The following is a 25,767-nucleotide window of genomic DNA, read 5'->3' on the forward strand; positions in this document are numbered from 1 at the left end:
TTCCCCTTCGATTTAATAAGTGTAAATGCTCTCTCATAGTTGTATTCTCTCTTCGTGCTTTTCAAAATGGTCCCACTTCTACCTTTTTCCCACTTGGTTCATTCTGTGTCTCCAGAGCGTTGCAGCTAACAATGCCCACTGTGAGTTGCAATTATACAAGTCCCATTCTACATCACGTTTTAGTCTAAAACATCCTTTGTGGAAAATATTTTAGATCATGGACAAACACCAGCTTTCATTTTTGGGAGATGCCTGTCCAAGGTGATGGCCAGTTATCATGAACTTGCACCGCCCTGAATTAGTATTCAAGAGATGCTGCCATCTAATGGGCATTTTTGAAAATAGCAGCCCATATCTCACTCTTACAACATGCTGCCACCTAGTGGCCATTTTACAGTATAACTTTCCCATTATTAACAGGTTTCAGAGTAGCAGCCCTGTTAGTCTGTATCCGCAAAAAGAACAGGAGGACTTGCGGCACCTTAGAGACTAACCAATTTATTAGAGCTTAAGCTTTCATGAGCTACAGCTCACTTCATCGGATGCATAGAATGGAACATATGGTAAGATATATATATATATAGAGAGAGAGAGAGAGATTAGTTGGAAGTTACCATACAAACTTGGAGAGGCTAATTAGTTAAGATGAGCTATTACCAGCAGGAGAAAAAAACTTTTGTTGTGATCATCAAGTATGGCCCATTTAGACAGTTGACAAGAAGGTGTGAGGCTACTTAACATGGGGAAATAGATTCAATATGTGTAATGACCCAGCCACTCCCAGTCTCTATTCAAACCTAAGTTAATGGTATCTAGTTTGCATATTAATTCAAGCTCAACAGTCTCTCCTTGGAGTCTGTTTTTGAAGCTTTTCTGTTGCAAAATTGCCACCCTTAGATCTTTTACTGAGTGGCCACAGAGGTTGAAGCGTTCTCCTACTGGTTTCTGAATGTTATGATTCCTGATGTCAGATTTGTGTCCATTTATTCTTTTGCGTAGAGACTGTCCGGTTTGGCCATTGTACGTGGCAGAGGGGCATTGGTGGCACATGATGGCATATATCACATTGGTAGATGTGCAGGTGAACGAGCCCCTGATGACATGGCTAATGGGATTAGGTCCTATGATGGTGTCACTTGAATATATATGTGGACAGAGTTGGCATCGGGCTTTGTTGCAAAGACACACATAGTTTGATTCACATCATCTCATATCTCTTCTCATGACAAAGTTTGTCCAAATGTGGGATACCATTACTGAGAAAGTCCTCATATTTTTTATAAGCCAAATCAAATCAATCAATCAATCAATCTGATATGATGGCTGTCATAAATATAAAGGGAAGGGTAAACCCCTTTGAAATCCCTCCTGGCCAGGGGAAAGCTCCTCTCACCTGTAAAGGGTTAAGAAGCTAAAGGTAACCTCGCTGGCACCTGACCAAAATGACCAATGAGGAGACAAGATACTTTCAAAAGCTGGGAGGAGGGAGAGAAACAAAGGGTCTGTGTGTCTGTCTATATGCTGGTTTTCTGCCGGGGATAGACCAGGAATGGAGTCTTAGAACTTTTAGTAAGTAATCTAGCTAGGTATGTGTTAGATTATGATTTCTTTAAATGGCTGAGAAAAGAACTGTGCTGAATAGAATAACTATTTCTGTCTGTGTATCTTTTTTGTAACTTAAGGTTTTGCCTAGAGGGGTTCTCTGTGTTTTGAATCTAATTACCCTGTAAGGTATCTACTATCCTGATTTTACAGGGGGGAATTTCTTTATTTCTATTTATTTCTATTTTTATTAAAAGTCGTCTTGTAAGAAAACTGAATGTTTTTTCATTGTTCTCAGATCCAAGGGTTTGGGTCTGTGGTCACCTATGCAAATTGGTGAGGCTTTTTATCCAACATTTCCCAGGAAAGGGGGGGGTGCAAGTGTTGGGAGGATTGTTCATTGTTCTTAAAATCCAAGGGTCTGGGTCTGTAGTCACCTAGGCAAATTGGTGAGGCTTTTTACCAAACCTTGTCCAGGAAGTGGGGTGCAAGGTTTTGGGAAGTATTTGGGGGGAAAGACGTTTCCAAACAGCTCTTCCCCAGTAACCAGTATTTGTTTGGTGGTGGTAGCGGCCAATCCAAGGACAAAGGGTGGAATATTTTGTACCTTGGGGAAGTTTTGACCTAAACTGGTAAAGATAAGCTTAGGAGGTTTTTCATGCAGGTCCCCACATCTGTACCCTAGAGTTCAGAGTGGGGGAGGAACCTTGACATGGTGGCATAGTGGTGGGATTAACCTGAAATCATTTTGAGATCCAGTTGAGACGTTTTGAACTAGAAATACAAATTTTAAAAAGGATTTTTTTTTTCCTTTGGAAAGGAAGTCCAGAAAGCAGCTGAAACTGAAAACAGCTTGTTTTTTCTCTGCTTTGTGGCCAAGCAGAGACAAAAGGGGATTATCTTTGTGAATTGCAGGTTTTCTTTGCCTGGAGGCAGGGTACTTAACTCCTGCAGGGAAATTCACAGTCTTCCAACCCAGAGTTTTTTTAAGTAAATGGGGGGGGGGGGGAGGTATTCTACCCATTTGCCTGGAGACAAAAGTGGCAGGGTTGTTTTTTTTAGGATTTTGATTTTTTACAAGGAGCACAAGTTTAAAAAGGATTTTTTTTTTCCTTTGGGCTGCTGGTAAGCAGATTTCCAAGTAGTTGGAGGTTTTTTGCTTTGAATTGGGCCCAGAGCAGAGACAAGGGAATTGTCTTTTTCTGTAGGCTAACAATCACTATCAGAGAATAGGTATTCTATTCCAGCACAGCAAAATTGTACAGCCAAGTTTTGTTTGTTTATTTCTAAACCTCGGGTGTAAAGTTAGTTAAAAACAGAGAGGTTAGAATGACAAAATCCATGGCTCGACAAAAGCTGGAATTAGCCAGATTTCAGGCTGAGGAAAGACAAAGGGAACATGAAAGACAGATAGAACTCATGCGGCTGAAGAAGGAGGAGAAGGAACAAGAAAGGGAGGCAGCGAGAGAGGCAGCGAAAGAGGCAGAACAACACCAAGCGGCTGCTCACAGGAGAGCTATGGAAGCAAGGGACAAAGAACTGGAGGAGAAGGAAAAAGAGAGGAAGTATGTGGAGGAGATAGAGAAGATAAAGGCTCAGCAGAATATCCCAACAAACCCTAGCAATCCTTCTCCAAGTACCACTTCCCATCCCAGAAAGTTCCCCACCTACAAGGCAGGCGATGATACTGAGGCCTTTCTAGAAAACTTCGAAAAGGCCTGCCTTGTGTACAACATCTCTCCTGACCAATACATGGTAGAGCTGAGGCCGCAGCTCAGTGGACCCTTAGCTGAGGTGGCAGCTGAAATGCCTAAGAACACATGAAGAAGTATGAATTGTTTAAATCCAAGGCGAGAGTCAGAATGGGGATAACACCCGAGCTGTCTCGTTGGAGGTTCAGAGCCCTAAGATGGAAACCAGACGTGTCATTTACCCGACATGCCTACCACATTGTGAAACATTGGGATGCCTGGATATCAGGAGCAGGTGTTGAATCTCCAGTAAATTTGCCCTTCCTAATGCAAATGGAACATTTCTTAGAGGGTGTTCCTGAGGAAATAGAAAGATACATCCTAGATGGGAAGCCCAAAACTGTAATTGAGGCAGGAGAGATTGGAGCCAGATGGGTGGAGGTGGCAGAGAAGAAGAAAACTGATCGCAGTTGGAGCGGAGACCAGAAGGGACAACCCCAGACCACACCCTATTACCGGGGGCCGCCCAAGCCCCCACCTACCTCCCAAAGAACCCTCCAGACCCCTTATCGTCCCACCACCCCATTCTCCAGCAACCCACCTCACCCCAGTGACCCGTCAGCTGGACAATGTTTTAAATGTAACAAGCTGGGGCATGTAAAGGCCAACTGCCCCAAGAACCCCAACAGATTACAGTTCATTGCACCGGAATCACACCAGAGGTCCGCAGGCCCAGATACCTCCCAGATACCCTTGGAACGGAGGGAAACTGTGAGTGTGGGTGGGAAGAAGGTCACCGCGTGGAGGGACACCGGAGCACAAGTGTCAGCTATCCATGCTTCCTTAGTGGACCCCAATTTAATCAACCCAGAGATCCAAGTGACGATTCAACCCTTCAAGTCCAACTCTTTCAATTTGCCTACAGCCAAGTTGCCTGTCCAGTACAAGGGCTGGTCAGGAACGTGGACTTTTGCAGTCTATGATGATTATCCCATCCCCATGCTGTTGGGGGAAGACTTGGCCAATCATGTGAAGCAGGCCAAGAGGGTGGGAACGGTCACCCGCAGCCAGGCTAAACAAGCTGTGAGGCCTAGCTCTGTTCCGGAAACTTCAATCAGGACCCGGTCAGAGGTGATGGACCTGGACCCCAGGCCAATGTCTGCAACAGCAGTAGTGGATCCAGTCCCAGAGATCCAGATGGAACCAGTCCCTGAACCGGAACCAGCCGAATAACCAACACCAGACCCAGTGTCAGCACTGAATCCAGTACTTGCAACCTCAACACCAGAGGGCCCCACCGAACCTGAACTGGCAGCAGCCGATAACCCTACACAAGAGGCTCAGCCAGAGATGGGAAGCCCAACATAGTGCACCAGCGGAGAGTGGTTCACAGTCAACAGAAACAGCTCCATCCCCTATATCGCTTCCAGAGGGACCAAGCATAGGTCCACAATCCAATGAGGACCTGATGTCTCCAGCATCAAGGGAACAGTTCCAGATCGAACAGGAAGCAGATGAAAGCCTCCAGAGAGCTTGGACAGCGGCACGGAGCAACCCACCGCCTCTCAGCTCTTCTAATCGATCCAGGTTTGTTGTAGAAGGAGGACTTTTATACAAGGAAACTCTTTCTGGGGGACACCAGGAAGACTGGCATCCTCAGAGACAGTTGGTAGTTCCAACTAAATACCGGGCCAAGCTCTTGAGCTTAGCCCATGATCACCCGAGTGGCCATGCTGGGGTGAACAGGACCAAAGACCGTTTGGGGGGGTCATGCCACTGGGAGGGAATGGGCAAGGATGTTTCTACCTATGTCCAGTCTTGTGAGGTGTGCCAAAGACTGGGAAAACCCCAAGACCAGGTCAAAGCCCCGCTCCAGCCACTCCCCATCATTGAAGTTCCATTTCAGCGAGTAGCTGTGGATATTCTGGGTCCTTTTCCGAAAAAGACACCCAGAGGAAAGCAGTACATACTGACTTTCATGGATTTTGCCACCCGATGGCTGGAAGCAGTAGCTCTAAGCAACACCAGGGCTAAAAGTGTGTGCCAGGCACTAGCAGACATTTTTGCCAGGGTAGGTTGGCCCTCCGACATCCTCACAGATGCAGGGACTAATTTCCTGACAGGAACTATGAAAAACCTTTGGGAAGCTCATGGGGTAAATCACTTGGTTGCCACTCCTTACCACCATCAAACAAATGGCATGGTGGAGAAGTTTAATGGAACTTTGGGGGCCATGATACGTAAATTCGTAAATGAGCACTCCAATGATTGGGACCTAGTGTTGCAGCAGTTGCTCTTTGACTACAGAGCTGTACCACACCCCAGTTTAGGGTTTTCCCCGTTTGAACTTGTATATGGCCGTGAGGTTAAGGGGCCATTGCAGTTGGTGAAGCAGCAATGGGAGGGATTTACACCTTCTCCAGGAACTAAAATTCTGGACTTTGTAACCAACCTACAAAACACCCTCCGAACCTCTTTAGCCCTTGCTAAAGAAAACTTACAGGATGCTCAAAAAAAGCAAAAAGCCTGGTATGATAAACATGCCAGACAGCGTTCCTTCAAAGTAGGGGACCAGGTCATGGTCTTAAAGGCGCTCCAGGCCCATAAAAGGGAAGCATCGTGGGAAGGGCCATTCACAGTCCAGGAGCGCCTGGGAGCTGTTAATTATCTCTTGGCATTCCCCACCTCCAAACGAAAGCCTAAGGTGTACCATATTAAGTCTCTAAAGCCCTTTTATTCCAGAGAATTAAAGGTTTGTCAGTTTACAGCCCAGGGAGGAGATGACGCTGAGTGGCCTGAAGGTGTCTAATACGAAGGGAAAAGTGCTGGTGGTGTGGAAGAGGTGAACCTCTCCATGACCCTTGGGCGTATGCAGTGACAGCAGATCCAGGAGCTGTGCACTAGCTACGCGCCAACGTTCTCAGCCACCCCAGGACTGACTGAACGGGCATACCACTCCATTGACACAGGTAATGTTCACCCAATTAGGTGAACCGGGTGTCTCCTCAAGCTAAAACTGCTATAGAACGGGAGATCCAGGATATGTTACAGATGGGTGTAATCCGCCCCTCTGGCAGTGCCTGGGCATCTCCAGTGGTTCTAGTTCCCAAACCAGATGGGGAGATACTGTTTTGCATGGACTACCATAAGCTAAATGCTGTAACTCGCCCAGACAACTATCCAATGCCACGGACAGATGAACTATTAGAGAAACTGGGACGGGCCCAGTTCATCTCTACCATGACTTAAGCAAGGGGTACTAGCAGGTACCGCCAGATGAATCTGCCAAGGAAAGGTCAGCCTTCACCACACATCTCGGGCTGTATGAATTTAATGTACTCCCTTTCGGGCTGCGAAATGCACCCACCACCTTCCAAAGACTTGTAGATGGTCTCCTAGCGGGATTAGGAGACTATGCAATTGCCTACCTTGATGATGTGGCCATATTTTCGGATTCGTAGACAGAACACCTGGAACATCTACAAAAAGTCTTTGAGCGCATAAGGGAGGCAGGACTAACTGTTAAGGCTAAGAAGTGTCAAATAGGCCTAAACAGAGTGACTCACCTTGGACACCAGGTGGGTCAAGGAACTATCAACCCCCTACAGGCCAAAGTGGATGCTATCCAAAAATGGCCTGTCCCAAAGTCAAAGAAACAGGTCCAATCCTTCTTAGGTTTGGCCAGATATCACAGGCGATTTGTACCGCAATACAGCCAAATCGCCGCCCCACTGACAGGCCTAACCAAAAAGGAACAGCCAAATGCCGTTCAGTGGACCAAAGAGTGTCAGAAGGCCTTTAACCAGCTTAAAGCGACACTCATGTCTGACCCTGTACTAAGGGCCCCAGACTTTGACAAACCATTCCTAGTAACCACAGATGCGTCCTAGCGTGGTGTGGGAGCAGTTTTAATGCAGGAAGGACCGGATCAAGAATTCCACTCTGTAGTGTTTCTCAGCAAGAAGCTGTCTGAGAGGGAAAGCAACTGGTCAGTCAGTGAAAAAGTATGTTACGCCATTGTCTACGCTCTGGAAAAGCTACTCCCATATGTTTGGGGATGGCGTTTCCACCTGCAAACCGACCATGCTGCGCTACAGTGGCTTCATACCGCCACGGGAAATAACAAAAACATATTCGGCGGACTTTAGCTCTCCAAGATTTTGATTTCGACATCCAACACATCTCAGGAGCTTCTAACAAGGTGGCTGATGCACTCTCCCGTGAAAGTTTCCCAGAATCAACTGGTTAAAATCGTCCTTGAGATGTGGAAAATATTGTTAGTCTTTTTGTACTTGGGAGTACATTTAGAGGTGCATGTGTCTTATTAACTCTGTTTTCTCTTAGAGCTCCAGGAAGAAATCACAGCCAGCGTTTCACCCTATCTGTGATTTGGGGGGCATGTCATAAGGGAAGGGTAAACACCTTTAAAATCCCTCCTGGCCAGAGGAAAAACCCTTTCACCTGTAAAGGGTTAAGAAGCTAGGATAACCTCGCTGGCACCTGACCAAAATGACCAATGAGGAGACAAGATACTTTCAAAGCTGGAGCGGGGGAGAAACAAAGGTTCTCTCCATCTGTGTGATGTTTTTGCCCGGAACAGAAAAGGAATGGAGTCTTAGAACTTAGTAAGTAATCTAGCTAGATATGCGTTAGATTCTGTTTGTTTAAATGGCTGATAAAATAAGCTGTGCTGAATGGAATGTATATTCATAGAATCATAGAATATCAGTGTTGCAAAGGACCTCAGGAGGTCATCTAGTCCAACCCCCTGCTCAAAGCAGGACCAATCCCCAGTCAATCAATATTCCTGTTTTTGTGCTTTTCCAAGAGGGATTCTCTGTTTTGAATCTGATTACCCTGTAAGGTATTTACCATCCTGATTTTACAGAGGTGATTTTTACTTTTTCTTCCATTAAAATTCTTCTTTTAAGAACCTGATTGGTTTTTCATTGTTCTTAAGATCCAAGGGTTTGGGTCTGTGTTCACCTATCCAAATTGGTGAGGATTTTTATCAAGGCTTCCCCAGGAAAGGTGGTGTAGGGTTTGGGAGGATTTTTTTGGGGAAAAGACGTTTCCAAGCAGGCTCTTTCCCTGTTATATATTTATTAGACGCTTGGTGGTGGCAGCAATAAAGTCCAAGGGCAAAAGGTAAAACAGCTTGTACCTTGGGAAAGTTTTAACCTAGGCTGGTAAAAATAAGCTTAGGTGGTTTATCATGCAGGTCCCCACATCTGTACCCTAGAATTCAGAGTGGGGAAGGAACCTTGACACAGGGGCATGAATGTGCTTTGTGAATATTAGAGGGACAAGGTGGGTGAGGTAATATCTTTTATTGGACCAACTCCTGTTGGTGAACGAGAGAAGCTTTTGAGCTACACAGAGCTCTTCCTCAGGTGAATATTAAGAGTTTTAGCCTCTCCTTCCCACTGCAGCGCCAGTCAGTGTTCATAGCACCTTTTCACAGAGATGGAGCATGAGATTCATGTCTTGTGACAGGTCCTCAGTTGGGGAACTGTCCCAATGACAGAAATGGAGCTACCTGGATTTACACCAGCTGAGGATCTGGCTCAGTGTGTGCCCCAATGGGTGGCAAGTGGTGATAGAGTCTTACTAACCCAGATCACACATGCCAGATTGTTTCTAGACTCTGAGTTTAGGGACAGCATCTTTTCCCCCCTCCCCCGCCCCACCCCAGGGCCTTTCCTGTTCCTGTATTATCATCCCACACTCATTATGGAGTGGGGAGGGTCACTCCCCACTTAGGGTTGCACATCAGCCTGGTTTTACCCCTTCCTAAGATCCACCCTCCAAAGAGCTGTATTTTATGACTGCTACATAGCTACTGTTGGGAAACAGAAAAGGCACTGCCCGTCCCTCACCACGTTCCCATCGCCACCACAGACACTAAAAGGGAGAATTTACTCCACTTCATAATTTATGGCATGAACTGATCTCTTGTGAGGGGGTGAAAATTATTCCTTCTCCTACAGGGCACTGAAATGCTGAATATACCAGGATATAGTGTTAGAATTCATGGAAAGAAATCTAACACAGGACGGTGCCTAAGAACTCTAGACCACATTGAAAAACCTCAGTCCAAGATTTTAGTTGATGTTTGATTTTGACTCCTAAGACATGGCATGATTCTGGCCATTGCCAGAAATGAAATACAGCATTTAAGCATCATTGTTAAGCTCTGGTATGTCAGATAGACAGAGAAAGGATCTGATCTGTCATATCAGTATGTGGCTACGAGACAAATGGGCTGTTATAATAGTCACTGGTATCCGTGTCAAACACCCTCTTGCCCATCAGAGCAATGTTGTGTCCTCAGACTCAGTTTCCTGGCACTTTGCTCTGAAATCTAAATTTAGCCTTAAAATTTCAGCCTGTAACCAGGAGAGGAAGGGAAGTTTCTGAATATTTATGGAATTAATTCATGAGATTTGATTAACTTTTAACTCTGTGTCCTTCCAATTCAGTCGCACAGATTTATTGTTCCTAGACACAACCAATGGCAGACTGCAGAAACCAAACAGCCATCACTGAATTCTTCCTCCTGGGATTCGGGGATCTCCCTGACCTGCAAATTCTTCTCTTCCTAATGTTCCTAGTGATCTACACGGCAACCATGGTTGGGAACACCCTCATTGTGGTGCTCGTTGTGGCTGATCAGCACCTTCACACTCCCATGTACTTCTTCCTGGGGAATTTGTCCTGCCTGGAGATCTGCTACACCACAACCATCCTGCCCTGGATGCTAGCCAGTCTCCTGACTGGGGACAGAACCATCTCAGTCAGTGGCTGCATCACACAACTGTATTTCTTTGGTTCTCTGGCAGCTACAGAATGCTGTCTCCTAGCAGCGATGTCTTATGATTGGTATTTAGCGATATGTAAACCCCTGCACTATTCAACTGTTATGAATACCGGGTTTTTCCTCCAGTTGGCTGCTGGGTCCTGGTTAAAGCTTGTTTGGCTAGTATTATCTTTGTTTTATTCCTATCACTGTTAACATTCTATGGCCCGAATGACATTGACCATTTCTATTGTGATGTCATCCCACCTATAGAGCTCTCCTGCAGTGACACACACTGGTTAGTATCCTGTGTATTCACCCTGCCTCCATTCCTACTAACCCTGACATCCTACGTGTGTATCATTGCCAGCATCCAGAATCCCTTCCACCACCAGTAGGCAAAAGGCCTTTTCCACGTGCTCCTCTCACCTCATTGTGGTGACAATTTTCTATGGAACCATAATGATTGTCTACATGCTACCGAAACATGATACACTGAGAGACCTAAACAAAGTGGTCTCTCTTTGCTACATGGTCCTGACTCCACTGGTAAACCCCCTTGTCTACAGCCTGAGAAACAGAGAGGTCAAGAAAGCTTTGAGGAAAGCATTCAGTAAATGTGGCTTTTGCAAAAACGTGCAGAGACTCTGAGATAATAACTTAGCTTTGAAAACCTCAGGCTGTCTGGGTGATTTCAGCAATCATCCCCCATTAAAATTAAGTTGAAAAGTCCTAGTGAAAAATCTCAGCACTCAGTGTTGTCCATCTCAGTGGAAGGACCAGGGAGGGAGGTGGCCATAACCATGTTCCCATCATGGAGTTATGGGCACTAGGCAGAATGGAGACAGAATTGTAACCAATTGTTTAGATATTTAAAAAAGCCATTCGTGATCAAAATAAATGTTTCGACAATAAAAGTAGTAACTCCTTGTGCAGCAGAGATGGGAATGTAAGGCTGGGAAATCTGCCACCCCTGAAATTGTGCATATTACCGTCATAACCCTCTGCAAACCAACCATCTTCACTGAACTCACAGAGGCCGGAGGCAAACAACCAGGCCCCAGCAGTGACCTCTGGACACTTCACCAGGAACAGCGTTATAGCTCTTATCTGGGCTACACCCGGCTGTGACCAGCTCCGGGAAATCGACAGCTCCAGGCTCACCGGGCCCTTGGAGGCAGGGAGGTTGGGTAAACAAAGAGGTAGACTCACACGTCAGGTCCACTGGGACTGTCCAGGCCCAGCTGGGGGTTTGCCAGGGCACCCGTAGAACGGAGGCCATACCGGGGTTTGGGTCTGTCAAACGGTCACTGACGAGGGACTCTGCTCATGGCCCTGCAGGGCACCAGCTACTCTGCTTCCACCAGCTGCACAGAGCAGTTCAAAGGGAGGGGACCTGTTACAATGAGCGTCCCCAAAACTAACTGCAACAAGCCCAATGTCCAACAGGGCTAGTTCTGAGGGCACAGTGTCTAGTCAGCCCCAGGTACCCCAGGCAGCTCTGCTCCACACAGGGCCCTTTCCTCAGGGGGTGAGGCAACTTATGGTGAGAGGAAGCGGCGACCACCTACCAACGGGCAGAACTCCTGTGATGCCAAACACGGCAGTGCTGGCTCAGTCACTGGGAGCACGTCAGGGCTTGGCCAGAGGCCGGGGAGCTGGGCACCAGTGAGAATTGTAGGGCTCCGACTCTGCAGAAAGGATTTCCCAAGGGACCTGACGGAGCTAGTCACCCAAATCTCTTTTAAATGGGAGATGGACGCCTATCTACCTTAAACGTCTCTGAGAATCTCAGCCTTGAGAGCCACTGGGAATCTGTCATGGTAGCTTCAATCTATGCATTTCCATTGGAAACAGAACTCACATCAACTGAAAGGCACTGGATGGATAGGAAACCCCTACTAAACCATGCTACATGGCAGAGAGGCATTGCTGGCACATGATGGCATATATCACACTGGTATATATGCAGGTGAACGAGCCTCTGATAGTGTGGCTGATGTGATTAGGCCCTATGATGGTGTCTCCTGAATAGATATGTGGACACAGTTGGCAACAGGCATGTGAAGTAGTTATGAGTGAGGACAAAGTCACAAAGTTCAGCCACCAGGTTTGCCGTGACATTATCAGGGATACTGTTCCTGACGACTTGTAGTCCATCTTTGTGTGGAATGTTGGTGTAGAGGGCTTCTACATCCATAGTGGCCAGGATGGTGTTTTCAGGAAGATCACCGATGGATTGTAGTTTCCTCAGGAAGTCAGTGGTGTCTCAAAGATAGCTGGGAGTGCTGGTAGCATAGGCCCTGAGGAGGGAGTGTTTGGGGACAACGTATACCTTCACAACAGCATCACTGCTACGGGTACCCGCATGGCCCCACAGTATGCCAACATTTTCATGGCTGACTTAGAACAAAGCTTCCTCAGCTCTCGTCCCCTAACGCCCCTCCTCTACTTGTGCTACATTGATGACATCTTCATCATCTGGACCCATGGAAAAGAAGCCCTTGAGGAATTCCACCATGATTTCAACCCCACCATCAACCTCAGCCTGGACCAGTCCACACAAGAGATCCACTTCCTGGACACTATGGTGCTAATAAGCAATGGCCACATAAACACCACCCTATACGGGAAACCTACTGACCACTATGCTTACCTACATGCCTCCAGCTTTCACCCAGACCACACCACACAATCCACTGTCTACAGCCAAGCTCTACGATACAACCGCATTTGCTCCAACCCCTCAGACAGAGACAAACACCTACAAGATTCGAGCATTCTTACAACTACAATATCCACCTGCTGAAGTGAAGAAACAGATTGACCGAGCCAGAAGAGTACCCAGAAGTTACCTACTACAGGACAGGCCCAACAAAGAAAATAACAGAAGGCCACTAGCCATCACCTTCAGCACCCAACTAAAACCTCTCCAACGCATCATCAAGGATCTACAACCTATCCTGAAGGACGACCCATCACTGTCACAGATCTTGGGAGACAGGCCAGTCCTTGCATACACACAGCCCCCCAACCTGAAGCAAATACTCACCAGCAACCACACCCCACACAACAAAAACACTAACCCAGGAACCTATCCTTGCAACAAAGCCCGTTGCCAACTGTGTCCACATATCTATTCAGGGGACACCATCATAGGGCCTAATCACATCAGCCACACTATCAGAGGCTCGTTCACCTGCATATCTACCAATGTGATATATGCCATCATGTGCCAGCAATGCCCCTCTGCCATGTACATTGGCCAAACTGGACAGTCTCTATGTAAAAGAATAAATGGACACAAATCAGACATCAAGAATTATAACACTTAAAAACCAGTTGGAGAACACTTCAATCTCCCTGGTCACTCAATTACAGACCTAAAAGTGGCAATTCTTCAACAAAAAAACTTCAAAAACAGACTCCAACGAGAGACTGCTGAATTGGAATTCATTTGCAAACTGGATACAATTAACTTAGGCTTGAATAAAGACTGGGAGTGTGTCATAAATATACAGGGAAGGGTAAACCCCTTTGAAATCCCTCCTGGCCAGGGGAAAGCTCCTCTCACCTGTAAAGGGTTAAGAAGCTAAAGGTAACCTCGCTGGCACCTGACCAAAATGACCAATGAGGAGACAAGATACTTTCAAAAGCTGGGAAGAGGGAGAGAAACAAAGGGTCTGGGTCTGTCTGTGTGCTGCTCTTGCCAGAGACAGAACAGGAATGGAGTCTTAGAACTTTTAGTAAGTAATCTAGCTAGGTATGTGTTAGATTATGATTTCTTTAAATGGCTGAGAAAAGAATTGTGCTGAATAGAATAACTATTTCTGTCTGTGTATCTTTTTTGTAACTTAAGGTTTTGCCTAGAGGGGTTCTCTATGTTTTTGAATCTAATTACCCTGTAAGATATCTACCATCCTGATTTTACAGGGGGGATTTCTTTATTTCTATTTACTGCTATTTTTATTAAAAGTCTTCTTGTAAAACACTGAATGCTTTTTCATTGTTCTCAGATCCAAGGGTTTGGGTCTGTGGTCACCTATGCAAATTGGTGAGGCTTTTTATCCAACATTTCCCAGGAAAGGGGGGGTGCAAGTGTTGGGAGGATTGTTCATTGTTCTTAAGATCCAAGGGTCTGGGTCTGTAGTCACCTAGGCAAATTGGTGAGGCTTTTTACCAAACCTTGTCCAGGAAGTGGGGTGCAAGGTTTTGGGAAGTATTTTGGGGGGACAGACGCGTCCAAACAGCTCTTCCCCAGTAACCAGTAATTGTTTGGTGGTGGTAGCGGCCATTCCAAGGATAATGGGTGTAATATTTTGTACCTTGGGGAGTTTTTGACCTAAGCTGGTAAAGATAAGCTTAGGGGGTTTTTTTCATGCAGGTCCCCACATCTGTACCCTAGAGTTCAGAGTGGGGGAGGAACCTTGACATGGTGGCACAGTGGTGGGATTAACCTGAAATCATTTGAGATCCAGTTGAGATTTTTTGAACTAGAAATACAGATTTTAAAAAGGAAATTTTTTTTTCTTTGGAAAGAAAGTCCAGAAAGCAGCTTTGAAACTGAAAGCAGCTTGGTTTCTCTCTGCTTTGTGGCCAAGCAGAGACAAAAGGGGATTATCTTGTGAATTGCAGGTTTTCTTTGCCTGGAGGCAGGGTACTTAACTCCTGCAGGGAAGTCTTCCAATCCAGGGTTTTTTTTTTTCTTTTCTTCCTAAAAGTAAATAGGGGGTGTGTGTTCTACCCATTTGCTTTTTCTTTGGGCTGGGTAAGCAGGTTTCCAAGCAGTTGGAGGTTTTTTGCTTTAATTTGGGCCCAGAGCAGAGACAAGGGAATTGTCTTTTTCTGTAGGCTGACAATCACTATCAGAGAATAGGTATTCTATTCCAGCACAGCAAAATTTTACAGCCAAGTTTTGTTTGTTTATTTCTAAACCTCAGGTGTAAAGTTAGTTAAAAACAGAGAGGTTAGAATGACCAAATCCTCAGCTCAACTACAGCTGGAATTAGCCAAATTTCAGGCTGAGGAAAGACAAAGGGAACATGAAAGACAGATAGAACTCATGCGGCTGGAGAAGGAGGTACAGGAGGCTGCCCACAAGAGGGAAATGGAGGCAAGGAAGCATGTGGAGGAGGAGAAGGAAAAAGAGAGGAAGCATGTGGAGGAGGAGAAGGAAAAAGAGAGGAAGCATGTGGAGGAGGAGAAGGAAAAAGAGAGGAAGCATGTGGAGGAGATGGAGAGGATAAAGGCCCAGCAGAATATACCAACAAACCCTAGCAATCCTTCTCCAGGTACCACTTCCCATCCCAGAAAGTTCCCCACCTACAAGGCAGGTGATGATACTGAGGACTTCTTAGAAAACTTCGAAAGGGCCTGCCTTGGGTACAACATCTCTGCTGACCAATACATGGTAGAGCTGAGGCCGCAGCTCAGTGGACCCTTAGCTGAGGTGGCAGCTGAAATGCCTAAAGAACACATGAACAAGTATGAACTGTTTAAATCCAAGGCGAGAGTCAGAATGGGGATAACACCCGAGCAGTCTCGTCGGAGGTTCAGAGCCCTAAGGTGGAAACCAGACATGTCATTTACCCGACATGCCTACCACATTGTGAAACATTGGGATGCCTGGATATCAGGAGCAGGTGTTGAATCTCCAGTAAATTTGCCCTTCCTAATGCAAATGGAACAATTCTTAGAGGGTGTTCCTGAGGAAATAGAAAGATACATCCTAGATGGGAAACCCAAAACTGTAATTGAGGCAGGAGAGATTGGAGCCAGATGGGTGGAGGTGGCAGAGAAGAAGAAAACTGGTCGCAGTTGGAGCGGAGACCAGAAGGGACCACCCCAGACCACACCTTATTACCGGGGGCCGCCCAAAGCCCCACCTACCTCCCAAAGAACCCTCCAGACCCCTTATCGTCCCACCACCCCGTTCTCCAGCAACCCTCCTCGCCCCAGTGACCCGTCAGCTGGACGATGTTTTAAATGTAACAAGCTGGGGCATGTAAAGGCCAACTGCCCCAAGAACCCCAACAGATTACAGTTCATTGCACCGGAATCACACCAGAGGTCCACAGGCCCAGATACCTCCCAGATACCCTTGGAGCGGAGGGAAACTGTGAGTGTGGGCAGGAAGAAGGTCACCGCGTGGAGGGACACCGGAGCACAAGTGTCAGCTATCCATGCTTCCTTAGTGGACCCCAATTTAATCAACCCAGAGATCCAAGTGACGATTCAACCCTTCAAGTCCAACTCTTTCAATTTGCCTACAGCCAAGTTGCCTGTCCAGTACAAGGGCTGGTCAGGAATGTGGACTTTTGCAGTCTATGATGATTATCCCATCCCCATGCTGTTGGGGGAAGACTTGGCCAATCATGTGAAGCAGGCCAAGAGGGTGGGAATGGTCACCCGCAGCCAGGCTAAACAAGCCGTGAGGCCTAGCTCTGTTCCGGAAACTTCTATCAGGACCCAGTCAGAGGTGATGGACCTGGACCCCAGGCCAATGTCTGCAACAGCAGTAGTGGATCCAGTCCCAGAGACCCAGACGGAACCAGTCCCAGAACCGGAACCAGCCGAACAACCAACACCAGACCCCGTGTCAGCACTGAATCCAGTACTTGCAACCTCAACAACAGAGGGCCCCACCGAACCTGAACTGGCAGCAGCCGATAACCCGACCCAAGAGGCTCAGCCGGAGCCTGAATCCCAACATAGTGCACCAGCGGAGAGCGGTTCACAGTCAACAGAAACAGCTCCATCCCCTATATCGCTTCCAGAGGGACCAAGCCTAAGTCCACAATCCCATGAGGAACTGATGTCTCCAGCATCAAGGGAACAGTTCCAGACCGAACAGGAAGCAGATGAAAGCCTCCAGAGAGCTTGGACGGCGGCACGGAGCAACCCACTGCCTCTCAGCTCTTCTAATCGATCCAGGTTTGTTGTAGAAAGAGGACTTTTATACAAGGAAACTCTTTCTGGTGGACACCAGGAAGACTGGCATCCTCAGAGACAGTTGGTAGTTCCAACTAAATACCGGGCCAAGCTCTTGAGCTTAGCCCATGATCACCCTAGTGGCCATGCTGGGGTGAACAGGACCAAAGACCGTTTGGGGGGGTCATTCCACTGGGAGGGAATGGGCAAGGATGTTTCTACCTATGTCCAGTCTTGTGAGGTGTGCCAAAGAGTGGGAAAACCCCAAGACCAGGTCAAAGCCCCTCTACAACCCCTCCCCATCATTGAAGTTCCATTTCAGCGAGTAGCTGTGGATATTCTGGGTCCTTTTCCGAAAAAGACACCCAGAGGAAAGCAGTACATACTGACTTTCATGGATTTTGCCACCCGATGGCCAGAAGCAGTAGCTCTAAGCAACACCAGGGCTAAAAGTGTGTGCCAGGCACTAGCAGACATTTTTGCCAGGGTAGGTTGGCCCTCCGACATCCTCACAGATGCAGGGACTAATTTCCTGGCAGGAACTATGAAAAACCTTTGGGAAGCTCATGGGGTAAATCACTTGGTTGCCACTCCTTACCACCATCAAACAAATGGCATGGTGGAGAAGTTTAATGGAACTTTGGGGGCCATGATACGTAAATTCGTAAATGAGCACTCCAATGATTGGGACCTAGTGTTGCAGCAGTTGCTCTTTGCCTACAGAGCTGTACCACATCCCAGTTTAGGGTTTTCCCCATTTGAACTTGTATATGGCCGTGAGGTTAAGGGGCCATTGCAGTTGGTGAAGCAGCAATGGGAGGGATTTACACCTTCTCCAGGAACTAACATTCTGGACTTCGTAACCAACCTACAAAACACCCTCCGAACCTCTTTAGCCCTTGCTAGAGAAAACTTACAGGATGCTCAAAAAGAGCAAAAAGCCTGGTATGATAAGCATGCCAGAGAGCGTTCCTTCAAAGTAGGAGACCAGGTCATGGTCTTAAAGGCGCTCCAGGCCCATAAAATGGAAGCATCGTGGGAAGGGCCATTCATGGTCCAGGAGCGCCTGGGAGCTGTTAATTATCTCATAGCATTCCCCACCTCCAACCGAAAGCCTAAGGTGTACCATATTAATTCTCTAAAGCCCTTTTATTCCAGAGAATTAAAGGTTTGTCAGTTTACAGCCCAGGGAGGAGACGACACTGAGTGGCCTGAAGGTGTTTACTACGAAGGGAAATGTGCTGGTGGTGTGGAAGAGGTGAACCTCTCCATGACCCTTGGGCGTATGCAGCGACAGCAGATCCAGGAGCTGTGCACTAGCTACGCGCCAACGTTCTCAGCCACCCCAGGACTGACTGAACGGGCATACCACTCCATTGACACAGGTAATGCTCACCCAATTAGCGTCCAACCTTACCGGGTGTCTCCTCAAGCTAAAACTGCTATAGAACGGGAGATCCAGGATATGTTACAGATGGGGGTAATCCGCCCCTCTGAAAGTGCATGGGCATCTCCAGTGGTTCTAGTTCCCAAACCAGATGGGGAAATACGTTTTTGCGTGGACTACCATAAGCTAAATGCTGTAACTCGCCCAGACAACTATCCAATGCCACGCACAGATGAACTATTAGAGAAACTGGGACGGGCCCAGTTCATCTCTACCTTGGACTTAACCAAGGGGTACTGGCAGGTACCGCTGGATGAATCTGCCAAGGAAAGGTCAGCCTTCATCACACATCTCGGGCTGTATGAATTTAATGTACTCCCTTTCGGGCTGCGAAATGCACCCGCCACTTTCCAAAGACTTGTAGATGGTCTCCTAGCGGGATTAGGAGAATATGCAGTCGCCTACCTTGACGACGTGGCCATATTTTCAGATTCCTGGGCAGACCACCTGGAACATCTACAAAAAGTCCTTGAGCGCATAAGGGAGGCAGGACTAACTGTTAAGGCTAAGAAGTGTCAAATAGGCCTAAACAGAGTGACTTACCTTGGACACCAGGTGGGTCAAGGAACTATCAGCCCCCTACAGGCCAAAGTGGATGCTATCCAAAAGTGGCCTGTCCCAAAGTCAAAGAAACAGGTTCAATCCTTCTTAGGCTTGGCCGGTTATTACAGACGCTTTGTACCGCACTACAGCCAAATCGCTGCCCCACTGACAGACCTAACCAAAAAGAAACAGCCAAATGCTGTTCAGTGGACCGGAAAGTGTCAGAAGGCCTTTAACAAGCTTAAAGCGACACTCATGTCTGACCCTGTACTAAGGGCCCCAGACTTTGACAAACCGTTCCTAGTAACCACAGATGCGTCCGAGCATGGTGTGGGAGCAGTTTTAATGCAGAAAGGACCTGATCAAGAATTCCACCCTGTAGTGTTTCTCAGCAAAAAACTGTCTGAGAGGGAAAGCAACTGGTCAGTCACTGAAAAAGAATGTTATGCCATTGTCTACGCTCTGGAAAAGCTACGCCCATATGTTTGGGGACGGCGTTTCCACCTGCAAACCGACCATGCTGCACTAAAGTGGCTTCACACCGTCAAAGAAACTAACAAAAAACTTCTTCGGTGGAGTTTAGCTCTCCAAGATTTTGATTTCGACATCCAACACATCTCAGGAGCTTCTAACAAAGTGGCTGATGCACTCTCCCGTGAAAGTTTCCCAGAATCAACTGGTTAAAATCGTCCTTGAGATGTGGAAAATATTGTTAGTCTTTATGTACTTGGTAGTATATTTAGAGATGCATGTGTCTTATTAACTCTGTTTTTCCTAGAGCTCCAGAAAGAAATCCCAGCCAGTGTTTCACCCTAGCTGAGATTTGGGGGGCGTGTCATAAATATACAGGGAAGGGTAAACCCCTTTGAAATCCCTCCTGGCCAGGGGAAAGCTCCTCTCACCTGTAAAGGGTTAAGAAGCTAAAGGTAACCTCGCTGGCACCTGACCAAAATGACCAATGAGGAGACAAGATACTTTCAAAAGCTGGGAAGAGGGAGAGAAACAAAGGGTCTGGGTCTGTCTGTGTGCTGCTCTTGCCAGAGACAGACCAGGAATGGAGTCTTAGAACTTTTAGTAAGTAATCTAGCTAGGTATGTGTTAGATTATGATTTCTTTAAATGGCTGAGAAAAGAATTGTGCTGAATAGAATAACTATTTCTGTCTGTGTATCTTTTTTGTAACTTAAGGTTTTGCCTAGAGGGGTTCTCTATGTTTTTGAATCTAATTACCCTGTAAGATATCTACCATCCTGATTTTACAGGGGGGATTTCTTTATTTCTATTTACTGCTATTTTTATTAAAAGTCTTCTTGTAAAACACTGAATGCTTTTTCATTGTTCTCAGATCCAAGGGTTTGGGTCTGTGGTCACCTATGCAAATTGGTGAGGCTTTTTATCCAACATTTCCCAGGAAAGGGGGGGTGCAAGTGTTGGGAGGATTGTTCATTGTTCTTAAGATCCAAGGGTCTGGGTCTGTAGTCACCTAGGCAAATTGGTGAGGCTTTTTACCAAACCTTGTCCAGGAAGTGGGGTGCAAGGTTTTGGGAAGTATTTTGGGGGGACAGACGCGTCCAAACAGCTCTTCCCCAGTAACCAGTAATTGTTTGGTGGTGGTAGCGGCCATTCCAAGGATAACGGGTGTAATATTTTGTACCTTGGGGAGTTTTTGACCTAAGCTGGTAAAGATAAGCTTAGGGGGTTTTTTTCATGCAGGTCCCCACATCTGTACCCTAGAGTTCAGAGTGGGGGAGGAACCTTGACAGAGTGGATGTGTCATTACACAAAGTATAACTATTTCCCCATGTTTATTTCCCCTCCTACTGTTCTTGTAAAGTGCTGGAAATGGCGCACCTTGATTATCACTACAATAGGTTCCCCCCCCCTGCCCCGGCTCTCCTGCTGGTAATAGCTCACCTTACCTGATCACTCTTGTTACAGTCTGTATGGTAAGAAGAAAAGGAGTACTTGTGGTACCTTAGAGACTAACAAATTGTTTCATGTTCTCTTTGTATATAAAATCTCCCCACTATATTTTCCACTGTATGCATCCGATGAAGTGAGCTGTAGCTCACGAAAGCTTATGCTCTAATAAATTTGTTAGTCTCTAAGGTGCCACAAGGCCTCCTTTTCTTTTTAAGAATGGGAAAGAGGCAGCTATAGCGAGAAGAATCCACCATAGGAGAGAAGAGCAACAGGCTGTCATGCTGGGAAATCGACACTAGATGGCAGCAGAGTAGAGGAAATGGGGCGGGGGTGGGGGGCAACAGAAATACTGACTAGTGACCAATAGAGTTCAGTAGCCAATACAATAATGGGAAAGTTATACTGTAAAATGGCTGCTAGGTGGCAGCATGTTGTAAGAGTGAGACATGGGCCACTATTTTCAAAAATGCCCATTAGATGGCAGCATCTCTTGAATACTAATTCGCGGCAGTGCAAGTACATGATAACTGGCCATCACCTTGGACAGGCATCTCCCAAAAATGTAAGCTGGTGTTTGTCCATGATCTAAAATATTTTCCACAAAGGATCATTAGACTAAAACGTGATGTAGAATGGGACTTGTATAATTGCAACTCACAGTGGGCATTGTTGGCTACAACGCTCTGGAGACACAGAATGAACCAAGTGGGAGAAAGGTTGAAGTGGGACTGTAATTGAAAAGCATGAAGAAAGAATACAAATATGAGAGAGCATTTACACTTATTAAATCGAAGGGGAAGCCCATTTTCCAAAGGTAGATCACAGGCACCAGCTCATCCCTTCAGATAACTGCAGGTCTCTTTACTGAGAAAGTCCCATTTCCGCAGAATGATGAAAGACAAGAACCTCAGTGGAACCGGAGTCCTGTCTGCCAAACCCTGAAGAGCTCTGTGTGTTGAAAACATGTCTCTCGCCAGCAGAAGTTGGTCCAATAAAAGGTATTACCTCACCCACCTGGTCTCAAACCCTGAGAAATGAGTTCATCGACTCCAGTGTGAGCTGTCCTACGAATAGAGGTGAGCACCCAATTCCAAACTGCTGCTGCTTTGCATTTATATACCACCTTCCAAACCGGGATATTAAAGTGCTTGAGTAATTAAGCATGAGCAATTTAAGATTCACTTTCTGTGAAGAATGTGGGAAGTGTCTGTATTCATTTTTACAGTACATAGTCTGTGTCAGGATGCTGGGCAAAGGTAGGTAGGACAAGTGGTAGGAGCTGGAGATCCCGGAACTGAAGCCAGGGGTCAGAGTCAGTATTAGGGTCGAGAGTCAAGCTGAGGGTCAGAGCCGGAGGCAGAATCAGGAATTTTTTTCCCCTTCATTTCATTTGCCTACAGTTCTTGCCATTCCTTCCTTAGCTCACTTTTGATTAGGTGTTTAAATTCCAGTTTGCTTAAGGGGATCCCGAGGTCAACTTGTTTGTGATTAATAACACTTTTTGCCAGCCAATTTGTTGCCTGCTATCCCTGTCTGCACCAGGATCCATGTGATTACATTGGTTATATCCAGTACCACCAGTCTGGCTGTTAGCAGTAAAATATCATTAAGAGAATCATTTCTGCTGTCAGACTCACCACTGTGAGTTGACTGCTGCAGCCCTGATAAGGAGTCAGACAGGATGGCCACAGCAGCTGGCTACACATCTAAAAGCACGATTTAGTGCTAGCATAATCCCTGTGTATCTCAGCCATAAAGACGGATACAAAGTTAGCCATACAGCTTTCTTGAGTCCGAGTGAGGGCACACAGGAAGCTGTTCCCACTCTGTTCTTCCTCTTTGGAACCCTCTGTATGTATTTGTCAATAGTGTCCCCACTTATAGAAAATCAATATAATTGTGACATCTTGTCTATCATTCTTTTATTGATTTCATTATATAATTCCACGTCTTTCCCAACCGGGGGTGATTTTCTAATGATAGACTATTTTCCCATAGCTATACATTTTGGTCTCTTTCAATCCCTTCTTTTCATGAAGATCAGCTATCCACTTCTGTACCTTATTTACATGGGGAATGTTGACTTTTTGTCCGAACCAGTTAGCTTAGTGCTATCTTCACTATTATCTCGTACTTTGACCCAAAAAGGTTGAGTCCGGGAGCTTCGTTCTAAGAGTTAGAAGCAGCTGATGGAAATGCATATATCTGTAGTACAGAGATACAGTAATGAAGTCCCCACCTGATATGCAGTGCATGTGTGTGGATATAATCTAGTTCAGATTTGTATTCATTGCTGACCCAAAGGCCGGGCATCCATACTCAATAACTGGTCTAATTAGTGCTCTGTATAGCATTGCCACCATTTTCATATCCACTCCCCAGGATGTTCCAAAGGTATTTGACTTTTGCACTTATCTAATATTTTCAGTATGGTCCCTCCAAGTGAGCTTGTTATCAAATATCACACCGAAGAATTTGTAATGTCAGTACATTTATCTATTGGTCATATAGCTATAACTTTACATCTTTTTGGCTTTTTGTGAGGATCATTTCCTTAGTTTTGTCTATGAAAATTTGAAGCCCCACCTCTTTCCCCATTCTGCACTTCCCTTAAGTGCATCATCATTCTTTTGGTGGCACTTTCAAGGTTTCTGCTTTTGATCCATATGGCACAGTCAGCAAACATGATCCCTATTCCTATCCTCATCTCTTCAGGGCGATCATTTATCATGATGTTAAAGAGGGCTGGCGTAACTACACTGCTCTGTGGAGTTTCACTTGCAATTTACTATACGTTAAGGAAAGCTTTCTCCAGTTGGACTTGTACAGTTCTTTTGCCTAAGAAGTTCCTTATCCATCTGTACATTATTCCTATGTTACCCATTTAGGCCACTTTATGAAGTAGTTCCTCTCTCCAGAACACATCGTAGGCTTTTTCTATGTCCAGGAATATTAATATAATTAATTCCATGATTCTCATGCTTTTCTGTGCTTCTGTCTCTATCCTGACAACGTGGTCAATCACACTCCCACCTTACTGGAGCCCACTTTGTGTTTTATCTATAAACCTTCTTCTTTCTAGGTGTGCTACTGTTCTCTCCCTTACTATACTTTCCATGGTTTTACCTAAGCCACACTAAAGTTTACTTTTAAAATATCCACATCCTTCTCCCATCCCACCTCTTCATCTCATAATTATCCTTAATGTTCTTTTCTTCTCCCTAATTTGTATCCTCTGATATTCATCATTACTGACTTTTTGAAACATGGTGGCCAAAGTTTCTGTTTTTCTTTTCTTAGAGCTTATTACTCCATGCCCCGCAACTGGAAGACTTGGTGTTACGTGACTCTTACTCTTTATTCCATTCATTTCCCTAGTTTGTTTATATATAATCTTTGCTGTATTGGTATTTTTACTTACTTCCCCACGTTATGGTGTCCAGCTCTCTCTTTTTGCCCTTTTTATAGCCCTTTGTGAAACTACCTTACTTTTTAATATTTCATTAAGTCCATTATTTAAGGATTTTTTGCTGTCTTATATGCCTTATTCCTTTCCCTAATTACCATTTCATATTCCCTGTTCCACCATGGTACACTTCCCCTATCTTCAGGCAGTGTTGGCATCCTAGGAATAGCTAGGCTGGCTGTCTTTATGATTCCTTTATTAATATTACTACAGAATTCCTCAATATCTTCACAGATCCATTACTTACTCACATATTGCTCACTTCTCTTTCCAAAGATTTTTCCAGTTTGCTTTTTTAAGATTCCAAGAGGGGATATCCTTTTCCTTGAGATGTAATTAATGTCAGGACATGGTCACTAGCCATTCCCACCCCTCTGTCAATTTCACAGGTGCATTCACTCCCTATGGTCCCAGATCCAGACATGAGAAGCTTCCCTCAGCTGTATTGAACCTGGTAGGCGCTCCATCACTTATTGCTAAATTATTCTCTTCAAAGATTTGCTCTGAACATTTTCCATGTTTTTCTTACTTCCCCGCAATCGGTTGTGACTATTCAGATCATCACAGACAATGAGTGGACATGTGACACTTGCAATCAATTCTTTCAGGTCCATAGCCTCTAGTTTCCTGCATGGGTAATAAACATGATAAAGTCTTAGAGATGCAGAATTGTTTTGTATTGGTATCTCAATAGCATTATCCTTGATATTTAGCTTTCTTATCTCTACTTCAAGGTACTTCAGGTTCTCCTTAGTGAAAGGGTATGCGTCCCCACCTTTTCCATTTCTCTATCATGTCCACATAGAACATATCCTGGGATTTTATAGTCTCATTTTTCTATTAGCCAAGTCTTGTATGCATATTAGATCAAGCTTTGTTTTCATATAAAAAATATTGGTCTTTAATTCCTGCCCATGTGCTATTAAGCTGTGGGCATTCAAGCTGAAAATAGTAACCCCTGCTTCTAACTGTCCACAGTAGTTTAACTTAGGAAAGTATGAAGTTGTTCCACTGACAGGTTGCTAGCCTTCAGCTTTAATTATAATTCTCATTTTCTGTTTTCTTTCCTGTTTGAGAACTACAATTGATTACATCAACCATTACTGCAATGAATCTCTTTTCATCCCAACGTTACTCATTCCCTCCCATTAACTTGTTGAGGGCTATTGCCTTTCCTCACATCAGGTTCTCTTTTAGGTATCTCCTAACAGCTTCTGCACAGGACATGTTATTAGCAACTTGGGGTTTTTGTAGTTCTCTAGCTTGCTCCCCTCAGTACAGCTTACATATTCTGAGCTGTGTTTTCCTCCACAGTTGCAACATTTTTGTTCTGTCCCTTCCACACAGTCATCCTATGAATGGTCACTTCCACACTTACGGCACTGTATTTTCCCATTGGAATTATTTGCAACATGACCAAATCTCTG

The 25,767-nt window shown here is 45.6% G+C and overlaps 2 long non-coding RNA genes and 1 pseudogene across 2 annotated transcripts in view; 2 read left to right on the plus strand and 1 right to left on the minus strand.

The window, feature by feature from the left end:
- The window catches only part of LOC142069082 (uncharacterized), a 289,489-nt gene that overhangs the window by 178,366 nt on the left and 85,356 nt on the right, over positions 1-25,767 (minus strand). The window lies entirely within an intron of this gene.
- The window catches only part of LOC142069081 (uncharacterized), a 289,831-nt gene that overhangs the window by 151,552 nt on the left and 112,512 nt on the right, over positions 1-25,767 (plus strand). The window lies entirely within an intron of this gene.
- LOC142069179 (olfactory receptor 10A7-like) lies at positions 9,748-10,683 on the plus strand (annotated as a pseudogene).

The sequence above is a fragment of the Caretta caretta genome, chromosome 14 (genome assembly GCF_965140235.1).
Source record: "Caretta caretta isolate rCarCar2 chromosome 14, rCarCar1.hap1, whole genome shotgun sequence".
Taxonomy (NCBI): domain Eukaryota; kingdom Metazoa; phylum Chordata; order Testudines; family Cheloniidae; genus Caretta; species Caretta caretta.